Genomic DNA, 15,335 nt, shown 5'->3' with positions numbered 1-15,335 from the left:
CGCGCAGGCTCAGTAGTTGTGGCTCACGGGCCTAGTTGCTCCGCGGCATGTGGGATCCTCCCAGACCAGGGCTCAAACCCGTGTCCCCTGCATTAGCAGGCAGATTCTCAACCACAGCGCCACCAGGGAAGCCCCTGTTTTTCTGTTTCGTTTTGTTTTTTACATTTAGACTGCTGATCCATTTAGGGTTGATCCTGGTGTTTGGGAAATGTAGATCCAACTTTTCCTCTTTCACATGGCTTTCCGGTTGTTCCAACTCCATTTGTTACAAAGTCTGTATTTTCACTGATGATTTGACAGGCCACCTTTATTACACACCAAATAGCTGTCTGCACGTTTCTGGACCCATATCCTGTTTCTGTATATGCCTGGCTCTGAACGTTATATCCAGCCACATCTGTCACTCTTTCAACTACAGAGCTTTCCTGATGTGAGTCGCTACCTGGTGCGGGGCAGTCTCCTCATCGCTCCTCTCTTTCAGGGTTTTCCTGGCTTTCTCTGCTTCTTTATTTTCCCATATGAACTTGAGAGTCAACTTGTCTAACTCTAAAAAAAAAAAAAAAAGTGTTGGTATATTTGTTAGAATCATACTGAATTTACCTGTGGTGAATTAACATTGCTTCCTGATTAAGCTGTCCTCTCTGAAGGGGAGCAGAACATGCCACCCCAAAATGTGCCCCCCTGGCATGTGGATTATTTTGAGCAGAAGGCGACCAAGACCCAGCAGACTCAGGAAAACCTTTACCTCTCCCTTAACTGCCTAAAAGAATGTAGATAGGGGGCCTAGCCCAGAAAGAGAGCTGTGACCAGAGATAACTTTTCACCTGAAAGACTTACCTGCGCAGCGGGGCAGACATCTGCTCTCCTTACGGTCCAGTGAATGCCCCCACGCCCCGCCCCGTGAAGCCCCGCCCCACCCCATTCCTTAGCTCAGGATGGCATATAAGCCTCAACTGCCTGTCTTTGGGTCTTATATTTTCATGGGACTCCCATATATGAAACTAAATTTGTCTTTCTTCTGTTAATCTATCTTATGTCAATTCAACTATTAGACCAGCCAAAGAACCCAGACAAGTAGAAGGGAAACTCTGACGGTCCCCTGCGCAGCTGAGAACAGGCTCTGTCTATTTGCTCAAATATATTTTTTTGTTTTTCAGGACTGTTGAAGGTTTCTTCATAGAAGATTGGCACATTTATTATTTAGTTTATTCCTAGTTATTTTATCTTTCCGGTGATATTATAAGTAAGCACGTTTCTTCCATTATGTTTTACAACTGGCTTCTGTTTGAATAGGAGAACATTGTTTTTATGTGTTAACTTTATAACTTGCTGCCTTACTGAATTTTCTTACTATTTGGATGAGTTTTTTTTTTTAATTGATTCTTTTGAGTCCTTGAGTCCTACAGCTATATTATATCACCTGCAAATAGAGATAGTTGTATTTCTTCCTCCAATTTTCATGTCTCTGACTGTTTTCTCCTGTTTGATTGCAGTGACTAATACCTCTGATAGAGTAAATTACTTAACCTACCTACATTTTAGTATGCTAATACCTAGAAAATAAAAAAATAAGCACAGGAAGCCAGCATGACTCCACAAAAGAACAAGCCATTCCTAACCTCATTTGCTTTTTCTAAAAATAGGTTTGGGCTTCCCTGGTGGTGCAGTGGTTGAGAGTCCGCCTGCCGATGCAGGGGACGCGGGTTCGTGCCCCGCTCCGGGAGGATCCCACGTGCTGCGGAACGGCTGGGCCCGTGAGCCGTGGCCGCTGAGCCTGCGCGTCCGGAGCCTGTGTTCTGCAGTGGGAGAGACCGCAGCGGTGAGAGGCCCGCGTACCGCAAAAAGATAAAAAATAAAAAAACTAAAAAATAAATAAAAATAGGTTTACTTGGCAGGGAGACCTAGGCAGGGGTTCTGTAGACCAGTATTCTCTACCACCCTGTCTGGATTCAAATTAGGTTGGAGAACTGTTTCCAAATTATGTAGGCTAATAATTCTAGGCTCAGTATCCTTCTAGAAAGATTTCTCTTAGCATAAAGTTGTCGAATGCATATTTATCACATTTCATAACTTAATATCTTAACAGGCTTTTAATGAAAAACAGAATCAAACCCAAAAGTAATCAGATATTTAAAAATAGATGATGTGAGTACACAATTGAAGAACTACTCCGATCACAGGTCGTGTGTGACAAAGGCCTGGGTCTCAATTGTCTCTAACCAAGCATGAAACACCAGCTTGATGTGGTATCACTGGAAATGCTTGTGGGATTTCCACCCCCCCCCCCCATTAGCCACTGATTTACAGAGGGAAGAGGTTGCTGGCATTCTTTAAACAGGACCCCTGGCAAACAGTCTCCAGAGCCTCACGGCTGAGATCTAAAGGTCATCACTCCACCGTTCCTCAGAGCTCTTCCGTGCTTTTTCTCCGCTCTTCCTGACTCCTGTTGTTCAGTCATTAACTCGCCGATGGAGAGTGTCACACTCTCTCTGGACCACAGGCCACGAGGAGGATGGAAAGGCAAGGAACTCCTGCGTCTCACCCGCATCTTCGTTTCCCTCAAGGCTTTTCCGTGTTTGGACCTTCACTCACAGAATGAGCCATGGTAATTGTCTTGGAAGCTGAGTTTGGGGGGGTCAATGGTGAGGAAAGAGCACCCCAGCCTGTTTGCAGAAGGACGCACACAGTTATTGCTCAGTAGGACTTGGTGATTCACTGGTGTCTAATGTTTACAGAATTCACCTCAGATATAACAATGATGTCAACAAAAATGACTCCAGAGAATGCCGTTTTCTTTCTGTTCCCAGCTAATTGGTCCCTGCTGCCAACGCTGACAGAACATCTGGCCTTCACTCAGCAATAAAATGGCATTTTCTTTCCCCAGATGTCCCTGGATGGGGAACTGGTTTGAAGTCCATTTCAAAGGACGTCAGTACTCACTGTAAGATAAAAGTAAGCAGAGCCTTTCAGGTGTGGATCAAGCAGTCTGCATTTACAGTCAGTCATGTGGAAACAGAGATGAACAAAATCCTGATCATGGTTTCTAAACACAGCTCATTTTATTTATGAATTTGGGATTGTTACAGGTCAATGTTTTCTTTCATTGTGTTTTATTTTTGAAAATAATCCTTCTTTCAAATGTTGGAAATAATTTGTTGGACAAAACACTCAGAAAGCATGTTGTGGCCCGTATCCGGGTCATCTAGCACAGGTCGGTTTTGACATTAGAGCGCACGCAGCAACTCACGCACGGCCCGGCCACAGAGCAGCCCGTAAACATCCCCCTGAGCCGGTGCATTTGTGCTGCTGGCATTTCAGCTCCCACGCAAAAGCAGGAGAGGGTGGTCCTCTCCTAACTCTGGGCCTCTCACTGTGACTCTTGTGTCATTAATGCGTTCCACGTGCATTTTTCAGTATTGCGTGGATTGACTGACTTGCAAAACGCAAAGAGCGTTTCTGCTTTACGTGCGTGGTAGGGATGGACTTGGATTGACTTAGCCACGTCTTTTAGAAATCAGACCACAGTGAATGAGCCAAGAACGGTCGTCTCTAAATAGTCAACTGGGGCCTTAGATAAGCAACAAAAACTTACCCTAATGGGTTAAACCATCCATGAGTAGGTCAATTGCTTACTAACCCAAGCTAATTACATGGATATTTACCACACATCTATAATGCAAAACTCTGAGGCTGGTCCAGGGCTAGCTAGAACCTCTGCTCTCCAAACGGGGGCATAAAATAAGTTCCAGGCAACTATCTACATCTATCCGGTTTCCGTAGAGACAGTGAACACTGCAATGTTTCCTACAAACAACAGAAGTCCTCCAAATGACATAGAGCATGTTCTGTCAGCAACCTATGATACTTAGCTCTTCATATCTTTTTATTTTGGCTGCGTTGGGTCTTCGTTGCTGCGTGCTGGCTTTCTCTAGTTGCAGCAAGCGGGGGCTACTCTTTGTTGAGGTGCGTGGGCTTCTCATTGCAGTGGCTTCTCATTGCAGAGCACGGGCTCTAGGCGCGTGGGCTTCAGTAGTTGTGGCATATGGGCTCAGTAGTTGTGGCATGTGGGCTTAGTTGCTCCGCAGCATGTGGGATCTTCCTGGACCAGGGCTCGAACCCGTGTCCCCTGCATTGGCAGGCGGATTCTTAACCACTGTGCCGCCAGGGAAGTCCCCAGTGACTTCCTTTCTTTTTCAAACCGGAAACCACCTTTCACATTCAGATGCTTGGACTCATAGCACCTTCATACCCTTGAAGCCCCACTAGGTAGCAGAGCTGGAAAACCCCAAACTCCATGTGTTAGACATTTATTGTACTGAGTACTGTATCAGGTCATAATGGAGTTGAGGAATAAAACACGGTCCTTTCCCTTCTCGCCGTTCAGATGGATGGGAAAAAGAGATTGTGTCTCAGTGTAGTGGGCGGCGGCTCTGATGGGCACGCACACAGCGTGATGGGAACAGAAGGATGGAGCCAGCGATGATGCCGTGGGGCTTGGGACAGATTCACGGGGGTGTCAGGGGAGCTGGGTCTTGGGGGAGGGGTGACTGTCCAGGTGGAGAGAGGAAGAGGAGCCGCCCAGGCAGGGTCAATCCCGGGAGTGTGGGAAAGGGCTCCCGGGAGGTGCTTTCAGGGTGGGGTACAGGATGTGGGCCGGGGAGTGGCCAAGGTGAGGCCAAGTAGGGTTGAAAGGGTCGGGCTGGGCTGGGCTGGACGGGAAAAAGCCCCGAGGCCGTCCTGAGGAACTGGGGTCTTATCTGTCAAGCAATGAGGAACCGTTGTAGGATTCTAACTGAAGGAGTAACATGACTCATTCTTTTATTCACTCGTTCGTTTCCTTCCCTCCCTCCCTTTTCACCTGACTCTAGCACTGCCCTTGGGATGGGTTGGACGCAGAGCAAGGAGTAGCAGGGCCACTTAGGAGTGGCCCTCAGGGACATGAGCGCAGGCAGGTGGGCCTCAACCCACCGGCGGTAATGCTGGTGAGGCCGGGGCTGATGAGGGGGCAGAAATCGCAGGATCTGATGACCAGGTGGCCTGCGGGGAGGGACCAGGGAAAGAGTGGTGTTCCAATTACCCAACTCGGATAATTGGATTCAAGGTGATGTAATTACCTGAGAGAATACGAGGGGAGGAGAGGGGAAGGTCAGAGGAAGAATTGGTTTGAGTCAGAAGGGGCTCATGGTGAAGGTGTCCAGGAGACGGTAGGAACAGACTCAGGTACGGGATGAAGGTGCTGGAAGCCGTGCGCGGGTTGTGCTGGCCCACAGCCAGGAAGATGGAGGGGGGCACAGGAAGACGCTGGGCTGTGGGAAGCAGGGCCAGTAGGTATAGCATCAGCTGCTGGTCCTGGAGGAAGCAGAGAGTGAGGACAGGAAGAGGCCGCTTCTCGCTGCAGGTCAGCAGTCCCCTCAGTGACAGTGGGACAAACACCAGGGTGCATGGGATCCGGGCACGGAGAGGTGTGGAGGTAGCTCTTTGGGAGAGGGAGAGAGTGCTGGCCAGAGCTGCAGGTAAGCTGGAAGGAAGGTGTGTGTTTTAAGGACGGAACAGAGCTGAGCACGTCATTTGCTTTCCAAAGAGCAACAATCAGAAACAACCATAAGGTACTAGGAACTTAGGAAATTGATTTAAAGGAAACTCTAAACTGAAAAATGATTGTTCTGTCCAGAGGACAATAGTGAAGCAAAGCAACGCTGCTTATTTCGAGCTTGATAAGTATTTGTGTTATTTAGGTCTTTCATCTAATGGCTCAGATGAAAGTTGCACTTTCCAGCCTGACACGTTAACCCAGCACCTGAAGGACAGGTGCCCAGAGGTGAGGCTCTGCAAGGCTTAGAGGGGGCTCATCTATGCTGTGAATGACCTGAAACCTGGAAGATGTTCTTCAGAATCTGGGTTTCAGTCATTTTACTTTATTCAATTATTTTGCAGTTATACTGTCACTTAAAATCTGAGTTAAATTAAGAGAATCGTGTTACTTGAGTTTTTTTAATATTCCTGGTCATACATTTTTAAGACATAGTTAAGTAACTGAATAGAGGTTTCTCTCGCTCGCTCTCTCACTTTCTCTCTCTCTCTTTTTTCTCATCTAGAGAAGCTGACTTTCTCATCTGGTCGGGAATCACCTGGGGATCCATTTCACAATGCAACGCAGAGCGAGATGAACCAGAACCTGCTGTCTGGGATAGGGTCTGCGAGGGTGCAGCTGACTCTGGCAGCCTTGCCCTGAGGCCCCAGGTCACTGCTGAAGGGAGCTGGATGAATCTGCATGAGGAACTCAAGAACTGCCTCCTCAGATGCCAAATGAGCAGACCTAGTGGCTTGACCAGAGCAGTCCTGATGGGGCCCTGTGGCGACGAAGCTGCTCAAACTAAACAAGCAAACAAAAAAAAACTCTGGCGAGCAGGGCTCAGCTGTCACGAGGCCACTTTCAGCCAGTCTGTGCTGCCTGGGGAGCACCAAGACCCCCCAGCTGCTGCCCCCATGGCACGGGGGCTGGAATGGGACCTGCTTTACAGAGCAGTGGCCTTGGAGATCCAGGAGGGTGCCTTCTCGGCCAGGCTTAGTGCTCGGGGAGTGGGATGCCCTTGAAGACTCACTGGGTTTCCCACAAAGGGCAGGGGGGTTGATTGCAAAATGCAGGCTTGGGTACGTTGACCTGAAGCAAATAGATGGCCAGGTATTCTCCAGCAAAGATGAGTTTATTCAGGATCAGCAGAGAATTGCAATTCGGGGGCTCAACCACAGCAGCCACGTGCAAGTGCCCACACGGCAGAGGAAGGAGACACTTATAGGCGGGACAAGGGAGGAGGCGGGCTTAGTAAGCAGAGCCGCAGCCTTTCATTGGCTGAGTCCTGGCGGGAAAGAATGGGAGTCTTTCTTCTGTTGAGCTGGGCTGTCAGTGCAGGGGTGAGAGCGCCCCCTGCTGGTCTCCCGACTCTGTTTAACAGGTTTCCGTTCATTAATGTTTTACAGCAGTCACAGGACAAAAGCCAAAAGGGACCTGAGATATGCATTTTCATTATTCCTGCGTGGGGAGGGTGGTCAGAACATTGTCCTTTTTAAACAAAGCAAGTGGTTCCAGCATATTCTAGACTCCCATCCAGCCTGAGGTAGAGAACCTCAGCCCCTCATCAGGAAGAAGGGCAAGGGTCGAGGGAGGGGCTCCATCATCCGCCCCTCTGTCATTCTGCCGCGTTCCCCTCCCCGACCCCAACTGCCACCAGCACACATGCTTCCTCTCTCTTCCCAGGGCCATCCCACCTCCAAGGCAACGTGAGACCTGCACGAGGACCCTGGGGCGCTCTCCTCCTGTGGGCTGTCTGAGCAGCACCACGGCCAGGTCCTGGGGTCATCTACGGCGTTATTCCTGGCGAACTTGATGTTTGCGCATCGCCTTTGATAACTTTATTACCTGAACCACCCAGCATGCATGAAATGGCAACCGTGACGCACTAGCTGGTGCTGTGACTGTTTATTCATTCCACAAACTTTTATTGAGCACCTACTCTATAGACCAGGAGTTACACTAGGGTCTGGAGACGTCGTGGTAGGGGACACGGTCCCTGGCCTCACGATACCAGATAGATATTGTGAGATAATAGAAAAAATGTGCACTGGAGTCTGCCACCGGTTCCTGGCACAGGGCTCCGGAGCCCTCGTAATTTCCTAAGTGATGAGAACACGAGGAGCATCTCTTGTTCTAATATTTGGTCTTTGACCCCCGTTCCTGACACAGAGCTCCTGAAACCCTGGTAATATCCTGGGTGATAGGGGTGTCTTTTGTTCTAGTGAGGTGACTCTGGGCGGGCTTCTGGTTGAGGGCTGCTCACTGGAAAGACCCACCCGTGATTAGAAGCTTGGAATCTTCAGCCCCACCACCCCACATTCTCTTGAGAAGGGAGAAGATCCGAAAAATGGAATTGATAATGGATCATGCCCGCGTGAGGAAGCCTCCGTACGTAAAATCCCACTAGCGTGGGGTTCAGAGAGCTTCCAGGTGGGGGAGCACAGCCACACGGAGGGGGGTGACGCACCCCAACTCCAGGGGGACAGAGGCTCCTGCGCTCAGGACCCTCCCAGACCTCGCCCTGTGCATCTCTTCATCTGTCCTTTACTATATCCTTTCATAAACTGGTAAACGTTCGTGTTTCCCTGAATTCTTTGAGGCACTGCAACAAATTAACCCACCCTGAGGAGGGGGTCGTGGGAACCTCTGATTCGTAGCCAAATCCTACAGAAGGTGTGGGTAACTTGGGGACTTGTGACCGTCATCTGTGGGACAGGGAGCAGCCTTGGGGGGCTGAGCCCTTAACCTGTGGGATCTGACGCTGTCTCCAGGTACACAGGGTTAGAATTGACTTAAATTGCAGGACACCCAGCTGGTGTCATGGGAATTGCTTGGTGTGGTGTGGGAAAACCTCCCACACATTTGGTGACCAGAAGCGTCAGAAGTGAGGTGCTTTGTACGAGGAATAAAGAAGAGAAACATGGGAGGGAAGAACCGGGTTATTCTCTATTCGGGAAAAGACCGAACAGAGGTTTTTCCTTATACGGATATGCAAATAAATGACAGTTGACGTGGTATGTGCTGTAGTGACGCTAAGCCTGAGGGGCAGGGAAAGGAGAAGCAGCTAGAAGTCTGGCTGGGGCGTTAAGAAGGGGTCCCAGAATCCATGACTCAGCTGAGATCTGAAGAATGAGGATGAGCCCAGGGGACACCCAGGAGGAGAGAATTCCAAACTAGGGATGGGGAAACTCATCAAAGTGCTCATGGTTGAGGAGACAGATAACCTACTATTGCCGGACCACTAAACATGAGGCAGTTCAGGCTGGACACCTATGAAGGGCCTCATCTGTCAGGCCAATAAATTCGTGTTTTATCTTACAGGCTGCGGAGAGTCCCTGAAGAATTCCGAGCTGCGGGGTCACGGAAGCAGAGTTATGCATCGGGAAAACGGCTCTGCAGCAACGCAGACAGATGGGATGCAGAGGTCAGGAGTATCTGGGCCGCCATGCTTCGGGTGAAAGGTGGCAGGTGGTGAGCAGGGCTGTGGCCCGGGGTGGAGGGCATGGAAGGGAGAGCTGGTTAAGAAGAACTCAGGCAGGTCCTGGGGGTTGTTGGGGAGGGGGGAGGGGGACCTAGCATGATTTCCAGATTACTCACTTGGACCAGCAGATGGTTGGCCATGATATTCCTCTGAAATTGTTCTACTTTTTCCTGGAACAAATGAGGTTAGCAGAGCGTGACTATAATCTACTGTCCCTAAGGTCTGGGAAAAACACAGGCAATATACATTTGCACTGAGGTAGAGCACGTAACATCAGCAGAATCGTCCCCACTTAAAGCCTCTTTATTTAAAAAGCCTAACATGAATTAAAAATGCACACAGGTGCCTTTGGGATGATTGCTCAATATCACAGCTTATAATTGGTAGGACTTTGCTCTGAACACTTCCCTACTTCAGGTTTAACCAGAAGGAAGTAGGTACGGACGTGAGAATGAGTAAACCAGTTTCCCTGGAACATAGTTCCCACGAGGGCAGGAGAAGCAGTTCCTTTAGAGCTTAGGTGATAAACAGTCAAAGGGAAGACTGAGTGCAAGGCTAAAATTTTTTAAATTAATTCTACAAGCAATAGGAAGACAGTCAAGCTTTCTGAGTATTGTGTGACAGAGAAAAGAAATGATTTAGAAAACATAATTACCCATGACATTTGGAATGGCCAGAATATGGGAAAGTCTATTGCAGGGAAATAAATTAAGAAACTGTTACAACATATCATTACGAGGTGGTGTGGGCCTGAATTAAATTATACATAATCCTTAATTCCCCAGATTGCCCTCGATGACCCCACAAACCAAGTATCTCAGTTTAATGTTAACTTTTCAAAAAAAAGAAAAAAGAAAACCTCTCAACAAAGAAAAGGCCAGGACCAGGTAGCCCACTGGTGAATTCTAACACTGAGGCTTCTCAAATTCTTCTAAAAAATTAAAGAGGAGGGAGGACTTCTGAACTCATACCCTGATATCAAAGCAAGACAAAGACATCACAAGAAAATAAAACTGCAGGATAATATTCCTTATGAATATTGATGCAAAAATCCTCAACAAAATACTAGCAAATTGCATCCAACAAGATATTAACAGGATTATACATCATGACCAAGTGGGATTTAGTCCAAGAATGCAAGGGTGGTTCAACATAAGAAAATCTGTCACTGTCATACATCACATGAATAGTATAAAGAGAAAAAAACCACATGATCATCTTGTGAAAATGAAAAAAAGAAACCTCGTTTAAAACATTTATAGTCAGTTGATTTTGATAAGGGTGCCAAGTCCATTCAATGCGGTAAAGAATATTCTCTTCCATGGAAGATGCTGGGACAACTGGATTCCCACTCACAAGGATGAAGTTCTACCCTTACTTCACACCACATACAAAAATAACTCAGAATTGATCAACAACCTAAATACAAGGCTAGAACTATACAATTGTTAGAAGAAAACATAGGAGTAAATGTTCATGACCTTGGGTTTGGCAATGGGCTCTTAGATATGACACCAAAAGCTCAAAGCAAAAACAACAAAAATAAATAAAATAAATAAATTGGATTTCATCAAAATTAAACATTTTTACGTGTCAAAGGACATTAGCAAGAAAGTAAAAGACATTGGAAAGCAGGCTTGAATTAAGGGCCAACCAAGATGCATGCAGACACAGGTGTGCTGTATACGTACTTTGAATCGCGTTAATGTGCTTCGAAGGCTACTCCGGCACCCTTACAGGGGGGCAGAGTTCGTTCTATGGTCGTTGCTGTTGTTTGCTGCTGCCTGCAAAGCTGAACAGAGGATACAAAGAGGTGCTCATCTCAGCACGCCTTCAATTCTCAGCTCCTTGCGAAATAGACTCCATTTTTATACAGTTTGTGGTTTTGATTTACGGGTTTTTTTTTAATCTTATGAAAAATGAATAACCTCCTACTTCCCTACACCCGCTTTTAGCCCTATCATTGGGGATACTTCTCTTTAACTCATTATCATAGTTAAAGGTGGGCTCTGGAGCCAGACTGCTTTGCATCTTAACTAGACTCTTTGGACCTCAGTTTTCTCATCTGTAAAATGGAAGTAACAGTAGGAACTGCATTATGGTGCTGTTGGGATTAAGTCAGATAACCCATGTAAAGAACCTTCCACACTGATAGAACACAGTAAGTACTCTGTAAGTGCTAATGGGCATTACCCCATACTATTCTTATTTCTAATAATTACCCAGAAATATTAAGTGCCCTTTTAGCTTGTCCTCGAGTAGCAGGGAGCAGTCAGTTCACATTCCCTCACCCAAGGTTCATTACTGAGTCATAGATAAAGTAGGAAGAAAAGTCATAGAACAGAATTTTGGCTTAATTATATTTGCAATTCCAGTGGTACAATCTTGAAAGTACCCTTTCCTTCTAATTTTTAAGCAAACTTTCACCCATCATACATCACTGTGTACCATGAGAGCCTAATAACTCTAATCATACGGTTGCCAAAATGCTCTGACTGGTTTGGGGTGGAGAGAGGGAGCTCAAGCTTTGCTTGGGTCCAAGTATTACATGCAAAAGTAATTTTGAAAAGCATGTTAAAGTTGCCAGTATTTGGTTGTCAACTAAATCTTAGTTAAAATGTGAGAAGCTTTTGTTCTCATTTTTTAAAAATTTATTTATTTATTTTTGGCTGTGTTGGGTCTTCGTTGCTGCGCGTGGGCTTTCTCTAGTTGCGGTGAGCGGGGGCTACTCTTCGTTGCGGTGCGCGGGCGTCTCATTGCGGTGGCTTCTCTTGTTGCGGAGCACGGGCTCTAGGCACGCGGGCTTCAGTAGTTGTGGCGCACAGACTCAGTAGTTGCTGCACACTGCCTCTAGAGCACAGGCTCGGTAGTTGTGGTGCACGGGCTTCATTGCTCCGCGGCATGTGGGATCTTCTCGGACCAGGGCTCGAACCCGTGTCCCCTGCAGTGGCAGGCGGATTCTTAACCACTGCGCCATCGGGGAAGCCCTGTTCTCATTTTTGATGAGTCAGTTATTCATGGCATGACTGGCCATTTAACATCAAAAACCTATTTAATCACAAAGAGCTTTTTATTTGAATCTAATCTCTAGATTACCATTTTGTTGGGACAATATCCACTTAAGACTTATTAATGCAAAAAGCCAATTCATGATATGTTGTCATTAGAATTCCAGCGACAGCTTTTGAGGAATCAAGATTGATCACTCTCGACAAGCAGCAGACGGTCCCAAAGCACTGCAGGAAGTGAAAGTTCTCAGAAAGCAGGGGTTTTGTTAGGAAATCAACACAATAGCTCATTTCCTAATGAAGCTAGCAGGGGTCAGTGTCTTTTAGTTATGTTTGAGAAAAACCATAAAATTGCCTCATGAGATTTCAGAGTTTGGACGATCTTCAGTTGGAGACAAAAGACACCTTGAAAACACAAAACATCTACTCACCCCAAAATGTCCAAAGAAACCTGAAAATATTCAGACACCCAACATGTTCCCTGAACACGTTCCCTGCCTGTGCCTCCAAACCACCTCCAAGTTCTTTTCCTTGGGAACTCAGCAGCAAGGTAGAAGTAACAATAGAAAGGAACTAAGAAAAAACTCTGGTCAATTGTTTTTAGAGGAATAGGGCCAAAAAATAGTGAAAGGCAACCTACAGAATGGGAGAAAATATTTGCAAATTATATATCTGATACTATCCAGAATGTATAAAGAACTCTTATCATTCAACAACAAACAACCCAATTAAACAATGGGCAAAGGACTTGCATAGACATTTCACCAAAGAAGGTGTACAAATGGCCAATGAGCCCAAGAAAAGATGCTCAACATCATTAGTCATCAGGGAAATGCAAAACAAAACCACAATGAGACACCCCTTCAGACGTTAGGACCGGTATAATGATAACCAAAAAAGCAACATAACAAATGTTGGTGAGAAACGTGGAGGAATCAGTGGGAATGTAAAGCGGTGGAGCCACTGTGAAAACCAGTTAGTCAGTTCCTTAAAAAGTTAAACAGTTACCAGATGACCCAGCAATTTCACTCCTAGGTATACACCCAAAAGATTTTTTTAAAGGGACTCAGATACCTTAAAAAGTTAAACAGTTACTCAGATGACCCAAGTATCCATCAACACATGAAAGGATAAACAAAATGTGGTCTATTCATAAACTGGAAGTGTACTCAGCCATAGAAAGGAATGCAGCTCTGATACATGTTACGATACGGATGAACCTTGAAAACATTTTTTTTTTTTTTTTTTTTTTTTTGCGGTACGCGGGCCTCTCACTGTTGTGGCCTCTCCCGTTGCGGAGCACAGGCTCCGGACGCGCAGGCTCAGCGGCCATGGCTCACAGGCCCAGCCGCTCCGCGGCATGTGGGATCCTCCCGGACCGGGGCACGAACCCGTGTCCCCTGCATCGGCAGGCGGACTCTCAACCACTGCACCACCAGGAAAGGCCAACCTTGAAAACATTTTGCTAAGTGAAGTAAGCCAGACACAAAAGGCCACCTATTGTATGATTCCATTTGTATGAAATATCTAGAACAGGCGAATTCACGGAGGCAGAAAGAAGATTATATGTTACCAGGACCTGGGTGGACGGGGGAGTTACTGCTTAATGAGTACTGAGTTTCTGTTTGGGGTGATGAAGAATTTTTGGAAATACAACTAGTGATGTTGCATAACATTGTGAATGTAATTAATGCCACAGAATTGTGTACTTAAAATGGTTGAAATGGCAAATCTTATACAGATTTTACTACAATAAAAAAAATAACTATGTTATTGGGAAGAGTTTGTTTCCAAAAAGAAAGGGGATGCTGTTAGCAGAGGGAAAGAGAAGTCATTAAATAAAACCAAAAGTAACTACTTCTCTAGGAGAAAGTTCAGGCTACTTCGATTAGTCTTAAGGTAGCCCTCGATGTTAACTTTCATCTGAAACACAAACAGGGGGAGTTGGGGAGAAGAGGTAGTATACAGCTGGCTTAACTGCCCCCTTGCCTGGGATGCCTAAGCCTGTGCCTGCATTTCTTCACAGCAAGGGGAGCCCCTAGAGGCGATGCTTATTGCTGATGCTAAACCTATTTATCTCGTTTTAAGAGCACCACCTCCTCCTTGGACTCAGGATACAAATGCGGTTCCATCTTATTTGTTTGCAGTAAATGCCAGATTAGCACGGAGTTCTGTTATTTCCCTTTGCCGGACGGGCTCCTACTGAATCAATCACTGGCTCTTCCGCCATCCTGAAGGCCAAGGGAAGGAGGGCCGGCCCCCTGCCCTTCCCCACCGGCAACGCTCCATCCACACCTGTGATTCCTCGAGCGGCCACAAGATGGTGCTGTCGCGTGGCGGCCTTGAACCAAAGCGCGGCCCCAGGTGCTCCCTGCACCTGCTGGTTTTCAGAGGTGATGTCGCATCTTAGTCTCTCTTAGAGCTCAGCGCTTTCATTCCCACACCAAGGACTGGACGGCTCCCGGGCTGGTTCCAGCACCTGCTGCTCCACAGTTACCGGGTCCTCCCACGGGATCCACACCACCCGGAGGTCTGGCTGTTTTCCTTATAGGTCCTCGTAGCACAAAAGACGTGAACACACCCCTCCCACGGGACAACAGCGTCACTCGCCCTCCTTGTAAGGAAGCCTACCTTCAGTTATTTCAGAGCGCCCACACCTACCTTTCTTAGTTGCACTCATTTACTTTCTGAGACACAAAGACGATATGAGGACATCATCTCAGTGAGTGTCACAAGAAAGGGGGGAGTACAACCAAAGTTCATCTCTGAGGACATTCTAATACACTCGGGAATGCCTCTACAACTTTTCATTCGGATAAAGGTCATTCTAACATGAAGACGCCCCCCAGGACCTCCTGGGCTCACAAGACAAGGTGGCCTGTCTCCTGCTGGCATGAGAGCATGTCACAGCGAGGCCATGTCCTCACTTCTGAACCCGAGGAAAACATCAGCCGCAGACAGACCACCCCCTGACGCTGGTGTGCAAACAGCAGCTGCAGTTATTTTCATTAGGAACATTACACAAGCGGGGAAAATCTGCCTTCTGCTCTATAGGGCCATCCCAGGACACTGGAAATCAAGGCAGAGCGTTTGGGGAGGGTCCTTGGGTGGGTCGCAATGGTGGGTGGGCTACCAAATGAGGTGTTACAAGCCAGAAAGTGCTGGAAAAGGGGAAAAGGAGAAAATTAGCCCAAACTGCTCACCAGCACCCCTCGCCCACACATCCACAGGCTACGGTTCAGTACCTCTCTGCCTTCTAGGGGATCTCCTTGGC

This window comes from Leucopleurus acutus (genome assembly GCF_964270905.1).
Source record: "Leucopleurus acutus genome assembly, chromosome: 10".
NCBI classification, from domain to species: domain Eukaryota; kingdom Metazoa; phylum Chordata; class Mammalia; order Artiodactyla; family Delphinidae; genus Leucopleurus; species Leucopleurus acutus.
This window is presented reverse-complemented; position numbering follows the sequence as displayed.